Source organism: Lynx canadensis, chromosome A3 (genome assembly GCF_007474595.2).
Source record: "Lynx canadensis isolate LIC74 chromosome A3, mLynCan4.pri.v2, whole genome shotgun sequence".
Taxonomy (NCBI): Eukaryota; Metazoa; Chordata; class Mammalia; order Carnivora; family Felidae; genus Lynx; species Lynx canadensis.
The window spans coordinates 30,980,155-30,995,829 of NC_044305.1; the positions used below are offsets into that span (position 1 = coordinate 30,980,155).

A 15,675-nucleotide genomic window follows, 5' to 3' on the forward strand; every position below is an offset into this window, starting at 1 on the left:
CATCCAACTCTTGATTTCCACTCAGGTCATGATCTCACAGTTGGTGGGTTCAAGCCCCACATGGGGGCTCCTCACTGTGGGTGCAGAAATTCTCTCTGCCCCTCTCCTGCTCATGCTCTCTCTCTCTCAAAATAAAGAAAGAAATAAACTTAAAAAATTTAAAAATTTAAAAAAAGAAATGAGAACTACTCATTGGACCCTAAACTTCAATGTATTACAACCTAAAATTACATTTATATATAATGCAAAATTTGTATTTAATATTTTTATGTATATAAACATAAACATTAACTTATTAAAATCATAAGCTAATATTATATCTAAAATCATAAGCTATAAAACATTTGTGATTCTTGGGTAAAAGAGAAAACTAGTTTAAAAAATCTGTATACATATATGTAAATTTTAAATACATTAAAAAAAATTTTTTTTTCTTCTCAAGCCAGGGAATAAATGAAATAACATCTAGAAAATACTGCCTTATCAAGCAAATTAATTGAACCGGTTCAGAACCATTTTCCAGGCAATGGGAAACCTCTCAATTTGACAGGGAAAAAAATGAGAAAGGGAAGCTGAAAAAAGCATCGTTTGATGATGAGTATATGCTATTACACAGCCCATGAATACAAGTGGCTTATGTTATGAAATACCCAAAAATCCAAAAGCTTAAAAGTTGAAAACACTACTTAATGTACATAAAAACAATGTGGGCCTTGAGCCACCCAACCCAAGAGCACCAGCCCCATGGGACTACTAAGCACTTGAACCATGGTCAGCCCAACTGAGATGTGCTGTTAAGTATAAAATACACATCAAACTCCAAAGACTTACTATGGGGAAAAAAAGCACATCTTACTAATAATTTTATATTATATGAAATGATAATTTTTTAATATATTAAGTTATAAGACCTATTACTAAAATTAATATTACCTATGTCTTTTTACTTTGGTTACTAGAGCTACTAGAAAAATCACATATGTGACTCCCATTATAATTGTATCCAACAGTACCGGTCTAAAGGAAGTGGATACCAGGAAAAGAGAAAAAAGTTACTGCAGAGTACACAACCATGGTAATCATGATCAGACTTCCATCCAGAGAGTATGTTGTGATACTGATTTTACAAGCACACATGCACACAACACAGGCAAGGCCACGTATCTTAGCCCAAACATCAGAACACTGTAGTACTATGCTCCACCACCAGTTCTGTAGCCTGCCCTCTGATGGAGGGGAGCAGGTGCCATAACCTAATTTCTCACACTCACAGCACCAGAAGGAGGGAGGGAGCCAGATGTGAGAAAGGCAAAAGCAGAAATCCACATGCTAACAACAAGCAGGAGCTAAAAGGTCATAAGGGGACCTGGGGGCTCTCCCCTAGAAGCTCAGAACCAGCACAAGAAACCTAAATACAGCTAACAGGGTCTATCCATGGGGCTCAAATCCAGAGGGGCTTTGTAACTATTGAATTGCCAAGTTCTAGTTTTGTATGGCAAAACTAAAATAAAATACATGTATGAAAAAAAATTATCATTAAAAGGAATGGGACAAAGTTATTGATGAGATTTTTCCATACCAAACAGAAAGGCAGCAAAGGACTTAGGCAATTTATCAACAGCTGGTAGTAATCCAACACTAACACATTGATTTTAAAACAAAGCCCACTGAAAAGGCCAGAGCTGTTCTAATGCGCTTGGAACCCCTTCATAGTAACGGTTTCATAGAAACCATCTTCCTTCCTTACCTTCTTATGCAAGCTCTGTGATCATCATCAGTGTTTACATAGGTTTTTGAAAGTACCCACTTTTCCCAGTAAATATTTAATTCTCTTGTTGCTACCAATCAAACTATAAACAATGCAGCATTTTATATAACATGTTTAGTTACGAGAAAGTGGGACATTGACGTCAATAGCACACAGTCTGTAAACCAAAATTACCAGACAGAGACTCTCAGAAATCACCCACTAATAAAACAGAGATTTCTCCTCACGGCTGAAAGTTTTTAATCCAGTTTCTATCCGAGTCCTTCCACATCTGAGGATCAACTTCTAAAACGTGCCTGAAGCAGAACTGGGTATGGGGTCTGCAGGCTCCAGGCGCCGGGCAGAGCTGGTGTTCTTGGCTATGAATGCCCAGACAAGTGTATACTCTTGAGAACAAAGATGAAAGGTACTAACTAGCAAACCTTCTCTTTTCTCAGTTTAGTAAACTGAATATTTAGGATCTGTACTGAAAAAGAAAAGGATAAATCAACCATTTGGCTAGTTTCCTGAACTGCCAAAAGTCTCAGCACTGAGATGGAAATGGATTATATGTGAAGCCATCTGCCATCTCAGTGGACAGATTGGGACAACGAGTCAATCACAGAGACATGATAGATACTTCCCAAACTGTGCATGAGCACTTGGGAGAAAACAGCTCAATAGAGCCTGAAATGGTCAGAAATGAATTTGTGGAAATGGGATTTGGGGTCAGCAGGAAAGTCCTGAGTGGAAGGCCACCTTGGAGACCAAGGCAGGCAGGAGTACTGCAAGTCTCAAGGCCATGAAAACAGCTTAACCACAGCTCACAATGGGAGGTGGAGGACGAAAACAACTTGCAGGGTCAAAGGAGTCTCAAAAGTCCAATGTAAATGCAACATGGCTTTAATGAGACATCAGTTTCTGGGCAGGTGACGAGAGAGAGTCCACCACTGGAAAAATCTCAAGATGGAAGGTCAAGAAGCTACTGTGTTAATCCAAGTATAAGGATCTTGGCAACTGGGGTGACAAAAGGGATGACAAAAAGGGACAGATAGAGTGAGTGATTTAAAAGAGAAAAAAAAAAAATCAAAGATCGGGTGTCAAAGAGGACCTCTAGAAAAAGAACAAGATTGTCTGTCTCCTTTAAATAAGTAAGGAAATGGGCTCGACAAGGCAAGTAACGAACGAGGTCTGGACATGCTAAATTTGAGCTGGGGGTGGCATGTACATCTGACAAGTGCCCACCAAAGACGAGAGATTTGAGAAAAAAGCTCTGTGCACAAACAGAGCAGAGAAAGAGATGTGTGAATTGAAATATAAAGATGGTTAACAGAAACTCTGAGAGCTGGGAGACCATGTATTCGGCAGGTATTCCCAGACAGAGATATTCACCTCACCTCCCTCATGGTAATAAATATTACTTTTAAGAAAGTATTATAAAAAGGCCCCAAAGAGCCAAAATAATGTTGAAAACGAAAACCAAAACTAGAGGCATCACAATTCCAGACTTCAAGCTATAAAAGCTGTAATCATCAAGACAGTATGGTACTGGCACAAAAACAGACATGTAGAGGGGCACCTGAGTGGCTCAGCTGGTTAAGTGTCGGACTCTTGGGTTCAGCTCAGGTCATGATCTCACAGTTTCATGGGTTCAAGCCCCACATTGGGCTCTGCACTGACAGTGCAGAACCTGCTTGGGATTCTCTGTCTTCCTCTCTCTTGCTGCCTCCTCACTCATGCTGCCTATCAAAACACATAAACTTTTAAAAAATTATTAAAAAAAAAAAAAGACCAATGGAACAGAAGAGAAAACCCAGAAATGAACCCACAAATATATAACCAACCAATCTTCAACAAAGCAGGAAAGAGTATCCAATGGAAAAAAGACAATCTCTTCAGCAAATGGTGCTGAGAAAACTGGATGGCACCATGCAGAAGAATGAAACTGGACCACTTTCTTAACCATACACAAAAATAAATTCAAAATGGATGAAAGACCTAAATGTAAGACAGGAAACCATCAAAACTCTAGAGGAGAAAACAGGCAACAATCTCTTTGACCTTGGCCGCAGCAATTTCTTACTACACATGTCTCCAGAGGCAAGAGAACAAAAGCAATAATGAACTACTGGCACTTCAAGATAAAAGGCTTCTGGAGGCGCCTGGGTGGGTCAGTCGGTTCAGCGTCCAACTTTGGCTCAGTTCATGATCTCACAGCTTGTGGGTTTGAGCTCCGCCTCAGGATCTGTACTGACAGCTCAAAGCCTGGAGCTGCTTTGGATTCTGTGTCTCTCTCTCTCTGCCCCTCCCCTACTCACGCTCGCTCTCTCTTTCTCTCTCTCTCAAAAATAATGTGGAAAAAAAATTAAAGATAAAAGCCTTCTGCACAGCAAAGGAAACAATCAACAAAATTAGAAGGCAACCTACTGAATGGGAGAAGACATTTGCAAATGACATATAGGATAAAGGGTTACTATCCAAAATCTAAAAAGAACTTACCAAACTCAACACCCAAAATACAAATAATTTAGTGAAGAAATGGGCAAAAAACATGAACAGACACTTTTTTCAAAGAAGACATCCAGATGGCTAACAGACACATGAAAAGATGCTCAACATCACTGATCATCAGGGAGATACAAATTAAAACCACGATGAGATACCACCTCACACCTGTCAGAACGGCTAAAATGAACAACTCAGGAAACAACAGGTGTTGACAAGGATGTGGAGAAAAGGGAACCCTCTTGCACTGTTGGCAATGCAAACTGGTGCAGCCACTCTGGAAAACAGTAAGGAGGTTCCTCAAAAAATTAAAAATAAAACTAGCCTACAACCCAGCAATTGCACTACTAGGTATTTATCCAAAGGATACAAAAACGCTGATTCGAACGGGCACATGCACCCCAATGTTTATAGCAGCACTATCAACAATAGCCAAACTATGGAAAGAGCCCCAATGCCCATCAACTGACGAATGGATAAAGAAAATGTGGTATATATATACAATAGAATACTACTTGGTGATGAAAAAGAATGAAATCTTGCCATCTGCAACAATGCTGATGGAACTAGAGTGTATTATGCTAAGCAAAACAAGTCAGTCAGAGAAAGGCAAACATCATATGATTTCATTCATATGTGGAATTTAAGAAACAAAACAGATGAACATAGGGGAAGGGAAGGAAACATAAGATAAGAACAGAGAGGGAGGCTAACCCTAAGAGATTCTTAAATACAGACAACAAACTGAGGGTTACTGGAGGGGTGTTAGGTGAGGGGGATGGGCTAAACGGGCAACAGGCCTTAAGGAGGGCACTTGCTGGGATGAGCACTGGGTGTTGTATGTAAGTGACAAATCACTAAATTCTATTCCTGAAACCATTATTACACTATATGTTAACTAACTTGGATTTAAATAAATATAAATCGAAAAAAAAAAAAACGTATTACATACAATTTGATGACAGCTTAAGACAACAACTTGGGGCGCCTGAGTGGCTCAGCTGGTTAAGCATCCGACTTCAGCTCAGGTCATGATCTCACAGTTTGTGAATTCGAGCCCCAAGTCAGGCTCTGTGCTGATGGCTCAGAGCCTGGAGCCTGCTTTGGATTCTGTGTCTCCCTCTCTCTCTGCCCCTCCCCGCTTGCACTCTCTCTCTCTCTCTCTCAAAAATAAACATTAAAAAAAGAAAAAAAGAAAAAAAAAAAAACAAACAACTTCACATAGAAAACAAAAAGTGGAAGAAATCCACGAATGTTCACGGTGGTGTCATTAGGTGGTGAGACCAAGGCTCTTCCTAAATTCTTGAAATTTCCTTTTTTTTTTAAGAGCAAGTATGGACTTTCTATTAGAAAATGAAAATAAATTTTTTTTAAAAAGAAATGATACCCTTTCAGCACTTATAAAAGCTCTTATAAATGTATACCTAAATATTGAATGTCACTGTTTGTAAATTAATAGTAAATAAAAGTACCACTGACATAACTTTCTATACCCACCATACTGAATACATTTAGTTTTGACAAGACAACCTGTTTGCAAGAATGTTTATTAGGAGTATAAATTCTTGTAGCTTCCCTACGGGACAATTTGTCAAAATTAAAAAAGTAAAAATTCGTAAGCACTGTACTCAACAATTTTACTGTTAAAAATTTACTTATGGGTATTGTCCCTGAAATAGGTGCAAGAAATTTCACTGCAATATTGTTTGTAATAGCAAAAAATTTTAAATAACCAAAATACCCATCAAGCCTTGGGACAGGAGAGCATAGGAGGAAATGCAGTGTAAATGTGCTTGTTTAGTCTCACTACTTAAATTGAAGAATGCTTGAAAAAGAAGGAACAGGTCTTCAATCTCTTTACCCCCGGGGTTCAGACCTGTGACCCAGACATGGAGCCTCAAAGGCAATAGGTATTCAAAAGTTTGCTGATTTAAAAAAGCCAAAAGCATGTACAGGAAAAAGAAAATACTTACTTCATTACCTGTACATGGCAAGACTTTGCCTATTTTCTACTTTAATCTACTTAACAAGGAATTTGGCCTACAACAGCCCATTACCTTATCATTAGCATTAACCAAACAATTATTCCCAGGATTGCATTTAGACCTTTGGTGACATGTACAAAGGGCGAGGTCAAGCACAAATGAATTCTAACACTAAAGGGCTGTCAGCACAACTGCATCATGAAATGCAGAACGAAAAAGATTAGGTTTCAGACGCACCTAAATGCCGTGACGTGAACCTGTCCATATGCTTTCCGTTACAAGCCGCTGAGCTACATTTCCCGGTGCTGAAGTCCAAGCTCGAAACCACAGGAGGATCCTGGTTTGCAGAGTCAAGACCTAGCTAGAGAAAAACAGATGATCAATAAAAACAGAGTAATAATAAACCTAGCAGGAGGCACTCTGCATGAATGGAATCTACTTCTCATTCAGCTCTGCCCAATCCTAGAACTTGCTCTGTTGCTCCCTCATTCTTAAGGAGCATCTAGGAGTCCCCAGCCCATCCCCAGGCAGAAGCACAAGCTGCACCTTCAATCCCTTCAAAATTGGCTCTCCATTTGCACAAAATGTGTTGGGAGATGGTATTTTAGAGTATCGGAAAAAGCAATTTTGTACTTAGTCGGGGTTTTTTTCCTTTTAAACTCCATATTCCCTAGAATAAGATCTCAATTTCCAAAACAAACAAACCAAAAAAAAAAAAGACATAAAAACTTCTCTAGTATTCAATATGTGCCAAGCACTGTACTACACACTTCTTAAAATTAATAAAGGGAAGGGGGCGCCTGGGTGGCGCAGTCGGTTAAGCGTCCGACTTCAGCCAGGTCACGATCTCGCGGTCCGTGAGTTCGAGCCCCGCGTCGGGCTCTGGGCTGATGGCTCGGAGCCTGGAGCCTGTTTCCGATTCTGTGTCTCCCTCTCTCTCTGCCCCTCCCCTGTTCATGCTCTGTCTCTCTCTGTCCCAAAAATAAATAAAAAGGTTGAAAAAAAAAAAAAAATTAAAAAAAAAAAAATTAATAAAGGGAAGCCTCACTAAAGTTGAGTGGGGAAGAGACTAAGGGAAGCTAGAAGAGGGAAGCCACTACCAATCGGTCAATTACAGGAACTTGTCATCACAGACCCCAACAGAAGAATCTCTACAGGAAAGAATCATCAATGACAGGCCTCGACAGAGAAAGATATAGACTGCAGCTCTACAAGAAACTGGCTACCCTTGCAACTCAGCCAATGGCAAACCATTAGCCTAAATTAGTATTCTCCTCCAATGGGCTTTGTTCAAAACAACCCCTCCCAATTTTCTCCTTCTCCGTAAGATAACCTTCTTCTTTGTTGGACTTGCCTATGGCTTTGTTATAGCTTAATGCCCAGGAGTTGTAATTCTTGGTTACTCCTAAATAAACCCATTTTTGTTGGTAAAATAACTTTTTAAGATTTATTTTTAAATTTATTTATATTTAGAGAGAGAGAAAGCAGGGGAGGGGAAGACAGAGAAGGAGAGAATCCCAAGGCTGTCAGCGCAGAGCCCAACACAGGGCTTGAACCCACGAACCGTGAGATAATGACCTGAACTGAGATCAACAGTTGGATGCTTAACCGACCGAGCCACACAGGTGCCCCTAAAATAACTTGTTTTTAAGGTTAACATTATTTGGTGGGATCCAGAAGACCACCAACAAATCCAAGGCTAGTGAGCAAATATGCACCCATACCCACAGAGCTCACTGCTTTCTTGCCCACCCTAAAATTCTTCTTCTGGATTTTGAGCTCCACTCTTGTGTTTTAAGCTCTCCAGGAATTATTCAGAATCTGTTTTAAGGCTTGGTCCTTTATAAGAACACTCGTTTGGCCTTTGGTCTGACTCCTCTTAAGAACTAGGCCATTCCTAATAAAACTGCTAGTCCTTGGCCCAACTTCTCACGAACAGGGCTGTGCCTACCGGAACAGAGCTGGCCTTTGCTCGGATTCCTTTTAGAACCAGATTGATCATACCGTTTAGGAATCTTTCTTTCCTGCTCTAGAAAAGACAGACAAACCAAAATAAACCGCTAAGAAGTGGGATCCCAGTCATCAAGATGTTTTGAGGGTGACCCCTCTTCTGGCACCTGGTCAGTTCCTCTTCATGCACACAGTTTAAAACTCCAATGGCCATTGCAGGGAACTCGCCATCTCTCCAAACTTACTCTTCATCAAAAGTAAATTGGACAGCGCCGCCTGAGTGGCTCAGTCAGTCAGTTAAGTGACTGACTTCGGCTCAGGTCATGAGCTCACAGTTTGTGAGACTGAGCACCGCGTTGGGCTCTGTGCTTATAGCCCGGAGCCTGGAGCCTACTTCTAATTGTGTCTCCCTCTCTCTCTGACCCTCCCCTGCTCACACACTGTGTGTGTCTCTTTCTCAAAAATAAACAAACATTTAAAAAAAAAAAAAAAAGTAAATTGGATAGCCATGGCTCTAAAATTGTCAAAACTGAATGGGATGCCTACTTTGGGATTGTGAAGCTTCAGAATTCTGAAGCTATAAGGAATCTAAAATTGCCTCTCTGCAAAATACAATTTCTAGACTAACAGAGACAAACAAAGGAAAGTGCTCCTGAGGCCTCTTTCTTCCCTTCCTGTCTTCTAGGTCTCAGGATGTACAGCAGCTGTCTTGTGTTCAGTCCCCACCTTCACTTAACTTTTTTCTCTGAACCTCTCCCCACTCCCTTCTTTCCTGAATCTAAGAAAACTGCTCCTTTAAAATTAAGTCTTCTGGATCTGAAAAAACCCCAAACTTCTTATGTTCCCTGGATCAAGGCCAAACTGCGAGCCAGAGTTGAAGAGTTTCCGAAAGTGACTCAGGACCCACGTTTGCTGGAGAATTTAACATAGTTACTCCAACTTAACCACCCTGCTTTCTCAGATCTGTATCAGTCAGCCCATGTGCTTGTTGGTGAGGACCAGGCCTAACACGGGATGAAACTAATCCCATAAGAACAGCCTAAAGGATTCAGAGAATTAACCCTAACTTTTGGCAAGATGCTAGAACACTCGCTGGAAATCTCCACTGAGCAATTACAGATTTCCTAAGACTGTTGATTGGAACAAAATTCAGGCTTCACAAAAAAGCCCAATCAACCTGTTCACGACCATTATAATCAACTCCAAATGATCTTTCAAAAAGATTCTGGTCTTCCTTTAGAGGCTGAATCCAAATGGGTAGCATTAACTGCATTTACTAACAGGCTGAACCAGGATCTTCTGGTTAAAAGACCAGCATGGAATGGGAAACTGTGCCCACTCCAGAATTAGCTAGCTCGGCAAACCAGCTCACCCACATGCTAGAGGAGTCACCTCAAAGAAAGACCACTAATATTCTCAGTTTTCGACTCTGGCAAAAGAAGGTCCCTAAACAGAACAAAACCCCCTGGCTTTCTGCTATCACTGCAAAGGGCCAGGGCACTAGAAAAAAAAAAAAAAGACTGTTACAAACATAAGCATTCCAGAAGCCTTCAGCCCTCTAGCCAGCCTTTCCACTGTCCTCCTAATTCCCAGTGATGGGACTCTGAGGACCTACAAGGGCTCTTCCCACTTCTCCCCGTTAACTGGCTTGGAAAAAATACTCTCCCAACTGAGAATGAATCTCTTTGTCTTGGTGACCCCAGAGCTGCATTCTCGGGGCTCAACACCACTCCTATAAAGGTCCTGTCTCAGAGCATGAAAACAATTCAAATAGAGGGGGTCTCTCATAAACCTCAACAGGTTCCTGTCTCTGCACCTGCTCCCATTTGTTTAGGCCTGTTGAGATTCCCATCCTCACCTCCTTAAGTTTCTCTACCCCATTCATTTACTGGGCCAAGATTTCTTAGGAAAGTGTCATGCCAGAATTTCTCCCAGAAAAAAGAAATAATTATAGAATCAAAACCACCAACCACATGAATTAAATGACCCTTCAACATCCCTGATGGCACTATAATAGAGTCTGGGGACACTGATCATTTATCCCTATTAGATCAGCTACCATCCTCTTTATGGGCAGATTCCCCAACTGATACTGGCAGAATTCACAGTGCACCTCCCATCAAGATTCAAACAGATCCTTCAACACCTCTCCCCAGAGCTAATACCCTATAAGTAAAAAAGCCCTTTAAGACATCAAGCCCATAATAGGAGACCAGAGACTCAGGGCCTTTTTATCCCCTGCACTAGTCCCTGTGATACCCCCATTTTATCTGTCAGAAGACCCAGTGGCTAAGGATGGAGGTTAGTCCAGGACCTCAGAGCAATAAATAACACTCTCCCTTGGCACCCCATTGTTCCTAACCCCCACACACTGACATCCATCCCCACTGAAAGCAAAGTTTTCACTATAATTGTTCTATACAGTGCACTTTTACTATCCAGTTGACAGGGATAACCATTATCTTTTTGCTTTCATTTGGGAAGAACAGTACTATACCTGGACAGTAATGCTCCAGAGTTACAGAGAGAGTCCTTCTTAACTTTTTACAAACCTTAAAAGCTGATTTGGAAGATATAAAATCTTCTGCAGGCTCTGGTTGGTTACAACATGTAGATGATTTGCTTCTCTGCTCCCTTTCTCAAACCTCTTCACAGGAGACAGCATTCACCTGTTAAAACTTTTGGCCTTAAAAGGACAAAGTCTTTAAAGAAAAACTGCAGTTTGCTCAAGCTAAAGTTCATCTGAGGGCACCTGATTTCAGAACAAGGCCTACACTTAGATCCAGGTAGCTTTCGTGGCATCCTGAACTTCCCAAAACCTACAACTAAATGCCAATTACAAAGTTTTCTTGGACTGGCTGTCTACTGTCGAAATTGGGATTCCAAACTTCTCTCTTACAGCTCAAGCTCTATAGGCTTTACTAAAAACTGACAAACCTGACTGCGTCATTTGGAAAGAATGAGAAGACCTAGCTTCAGAGACTTCATAAAGGAAAGTCTAATAAAGCCTCTTGCCCTCAGAGATCCTAATTATCAACTCCCCTTTTCTCATTGTTTGTGAGAGGGAAGAAAATGCCCTTGGAGTACTTGCCCAAAAACATGGGGGACCATCACTGACCCTTGGGGTCTTAGAACCAAGCACTGGAGCAGCCCATGGCCAGGGATCTCCCTCCTTGCCTCAGGGCCATTCCTGCCACTGCCCTTCTCGTTAAGGCCCGTGAAGGGTCACAGGCCTCCCTCTAAGCACACTTGTGCCGCGTACAGAGAAGCCCCCCTAAATCCTCACCACTGCACTCACCCAGGAGATCCCCCTAACTGTTCCTCATATAACTCCTCCTCACTGCAAGAACCTTAACCTTGCTATTCACCCTCCTCCCTGGCAGAGACCACTCACAACTGCTTCAGACGGACAGATCACCTCTTGACTCCCTGTGACTGTTTATAGGAACCTCCTCTAACCGATGCAGATTTTTCATGGTGTCCCGATGGTTCTTACTTAAAGGATGAAAATGGCAAATCCTGTGCTGGGAATGACTCCTTTTGAAGCCACCGAGGCAGCACTTTTACCTTTCGCTATCTCAGCCAGCCCAACAGGCCAAGTTCTATACTTGTACCTTGGCCAAAGGTAAAACCACAAACATTTATACCCATAGCTGATATACCTTTGAGGTAGCTCAGGAATCTGGAATGGTACCCAACAATGAGGTGCTCTCACCTCCAATGAGGATAAAATTTTAAATGGTTCCTATGTCCAAATTTTATCAAATGCCACACTTTGGCCAGATACTCTTTTATTAAAGTTCCTCAGCATTCTAGACTCCACTCTCTGGAGGCCAAAGGAAACCACCTCGCTGATATTTCCACCAAAGCACTGCTCTCAAAGCAATCAAGAGCCAAACCTCTGTCACAGTCCAAAGGGATATTCTCCCAAATGAAGATTTTGAAAAACTGACCAGAAACGCCCAGTAACTGGCTCCAGAAAAGGAAAAATACTGGGAACCTAATCACAGTTGGTTTGATAAAAAGAACTGTGGGTTAGACCAAATAATCTGGCCGAATTCATGGACCAATATTGGTGGGGAAATAAAGCTACAAAAAGTGTCTACCCCACTTGTCCCATGCATCCAAAACACAACGCAGAAAAAAGTGCTCACACCGCTCATTTTAAATTACCTAAGGGGCCATTCAAGTTTTGGTAAATGTATTTCATACAGCTACCCCCATCTCATGGATTTAAGTACGTTTTAGTAATGGTTTGTAGGTTTTCTCACTGGACCAAAGCTCTCTTGTAGACAGACCACTGCTACTTGTGTAGATAAAATTTTGCTAGAAAAAAATTATAACGGGACACCTAGGTAGCTCAGTCGGTTGAGTGTCCGACTTCGGCTCAGGTCATGATCTCATGTTCTGTGGGTTCAAGCCCTCCATCAGGCTCTGTGCTGACCGCTTGCTCAGCGCCTGGAGCCTGCTTCGGATTCTGTGTCTTCTCTCTCTGCCCCTCCCCCACTCGCGCTCTGTCTCTCAAAAATAAATAAATGTAAAAAAAAAAAAATTAAAGAAAAAATTATACCAATGTGGAGAAGCCCTCTTTAACTTCATAGTCCTCAAGGAACCCATTTCACCAGGTGCTTGAATAAGTCCGTGCTGTTTCACCAGTTTTACAATACTCACTGGGCAATACCATTCTCAATCCTCAGGTTGGTCAAATGCACTAAGGACACTATTAAGACTCAATCAGCAAAATTTACAGAGACCTCCCATATCATCTTGGCCTAAAGCATTCCCACTGGCCGTTCTTAACTCAGATTCACCCCTTCGGAACTCACAGACTTTTACCCTTTGAGATAGTCAGAGAAGGTCCAATGCACTTGGCCCCTGACTCCTTTGACCCACAATTAATAAAGATACACTTTGGGGACGACTGGGTGGCTCAGTCAGTTTAGTGTCCGACTTTGGCTCAAGTCATGATCTTACAGTTTGTGAGTTCAAGCCCTGTGTCTGGCTCTGAGCTGACGGCTCAGAGCCTGTCAGCTCAGAGCCTGGATCCTGCTTCGGATTCTGTGTCTCCCTCCCTCCCTCCCTCGCTCTCTCTCTCTCTCTCTCAAAAATAAACACACACACAAAAAAGATATACTTCAATACTGTAAAGGCCTAACTGCTCCTACTAAAAATAACCAGAAGATTGATAGAGCAATTTCACCATGCACTCTTGAGAGATGAAGACAAGTATCACACCTTAATGCCTGGGTGGCTCGGTTAGGCATTCGAATCTTGGTCTCAGCTCAGGTGATGATCTCACAGTTTGTGAGTTAGATCCCCACATCAGGCTCTGTGCTGCCAGTGGGCAGCCTGCTTGGGATTCTCCCTCTCTTCCTCCCTCTCTGCCCCTCCCTTGCTCACATTCTCTCTCAAAATAAATAGATAAATAAATATTTATAATTTTTATAATATAAATTTTTTATAACAAAAAAATTTATAATTTTTATAATCAAAATTTTAAAAAAAAGCATCACACCTTGCAACTGGAGATTTTATCTATTAGAAAAGACACCTCCAGAAAGAATCTCTTCAACTTCACTGGAAAGGCCCCTCTTACGTACTGCTAACCAACCCTTGTGCTGCCAAACTCCAGGGAATAGACTCTTAGATTCATGGACATGTCTAAAGAAAGCAAACTGAGTGGACCTACACACCATCTGATGACCTGAAAGTAAAGATTTCCCTGTATTGAAGCAGACGACATCTGAGGAGACAGCTTCCTCAAGAAGCCAGGTCTGGTAGAAGGCTCAGGATACAAAGTCTCTCTTTTTCATTTGGACTATTAACCGACTCTGGATTCTTTTCCAAAACTCGTGGTTTCTGAATTTCAGTTTTACTGTACTATTGACACATTTGGTTAGAACAGTTTTCTTGAGATAACAATACTGTTTTAAAATGTCTTTGAAGTTTTGTTGTTTTGCAAAAAGCCCACCAACTGCTGCTTCATGCTTATACCTGCACTGTATCTTCCCAAATGGACTCGGTTAATTCTCAGATTCTCACTATTCTGCTTTCATGACTGCTCAACGGGTGACTCCTCATCTGCATACAGGACTCTGGGTTTGCCTCTGGAGGGGGATCTTTTCTCCCCTAAACTGGAATGAGTGCCAATGAATATTTTTAGTTGGCTACTTTCAGATCTAGGATCCTGTTTTAGAACCACCACACAATTTGGAATTGTCACGTTACTTTTGATTCCATACTTGCTGCCTGTCAAACTCTTCTAACAACGTACCCAAGAAGAGATGATCTCCAACACTTACAATCATGCTAAATATGGACTAGAAGTAGGAGGTACCTGATTGTTCTCCCTGCTCCTCCTCCTTGTTACTCAAATGTGACCTCAGATTTCCAATCCAAATAATTTCCCCCCAGTGTGGGACATTATACCCAGGAAAGGTCTTTCCTAGAACTGAGGGACAAAAGACTCTTTTTTTTTTTTTTTTCAACGTTTATTTATTTTTGGGACAGAGAGAGACAGAGCATGAACGGGGGAGGGGCAGAGAGAGAGGGAGACACAGGATCGGAAACAGGCTCCAGGCTCTGAGCCATCAGCCCAGAGCCCGACGCGGGGCTCGAACTCACGGACCGCGAGATCGTGACCTGGCTGAAGTCGGATGCTTAACCGACTGCGCCACCCAGGCGCCCCAAAAGACTCTTGATCAGCAATGCCTTTGGAGAAAGATCATGATCAAAAGGGGGAAAATGTGAAAATTTATAAAGGGAAACTCAATAAAGTGGAGTCAAGAGGCTAGAAAGGGAGCCAGTACCACTGAATGTCAATTGCAGGAAGAACTGTCAATTACAGCCCCCAACAGAAGAATCTCAACAGGAAAGAATCATCAATAACAGACCCCAACAGGGAAAGATGTACACTGCATCTCCCATAAAAAAAAAAAACAAAAAAACAAAAAAAAACAAAAAAAAAAATAACCACCCCCCTGGGACTCAGACAATGACAAACCCTTATGACCCTGGATTCCCACTTTTCTCCAATGGACTTTTCAAAACAACTCCCACCTTCCTCTTGTTTCTCTGTAAAATAACCTGTTCCTCCTTTATCTGCTGGGCATAGCTTGCATGTCCAAAGTTGCAAGTCTTGGCTATTCCAGAATATATCCATTTTTGCCGGTAAAGTAACTTTTATTTTTAAGATTAACACATCATACCTGTGCAATTATCTTCATAACCACCCTCCGAACTAACTACTGGGTCCACACTTTACAAGTAAGAACCCAAGAAGGGAAAGGCCTGGTCTGGGTCCTGGAGCTTCTAAGATAGATGACAGTAGGGGTCAGAGCCCATTACACCCATGACAACGGAGCTCTCACCTTTATAACTCTACATTGCTTTCAGTGCCGCCACTAGAATAAACTGCTGATGTTTTTTTTTTTTTAATTTTTTTTTTCACGTTTATTTACTTTTGAGACAGAGAGAGACAGAGCATGA

At 41.6% G+C, this 15,675-nt stretch overlaps 1 protein-coding gene across 5 annotated transcripts in view; it reads right to left on the bottom strand.

Moving 5' to 3' along the window:
* The window catches only part of SLC23A2 (solute carrier family 23 member 2), a 135,110-nt gene that overhangs the window by 101,393 nt on the left and 18,042 nt on the right, over positions 1–15,675 (bottom strand). For 4 of the 5 annotated variants that reach the window (XM_030310031.1, XM_030310027.1, XM_030310030.1 and 1 more), the window contains exon 2: positions 6,475–6,598. The gene's annotated coding sequence lies outside the window, so the exon portion shown is untranslated. The remainder of the gene's footprint in view (positions 1–6,474; positions 6,599–15,675) is intronic. The other variant, XM_030310028.1, reaches the window with a different exon arrangement.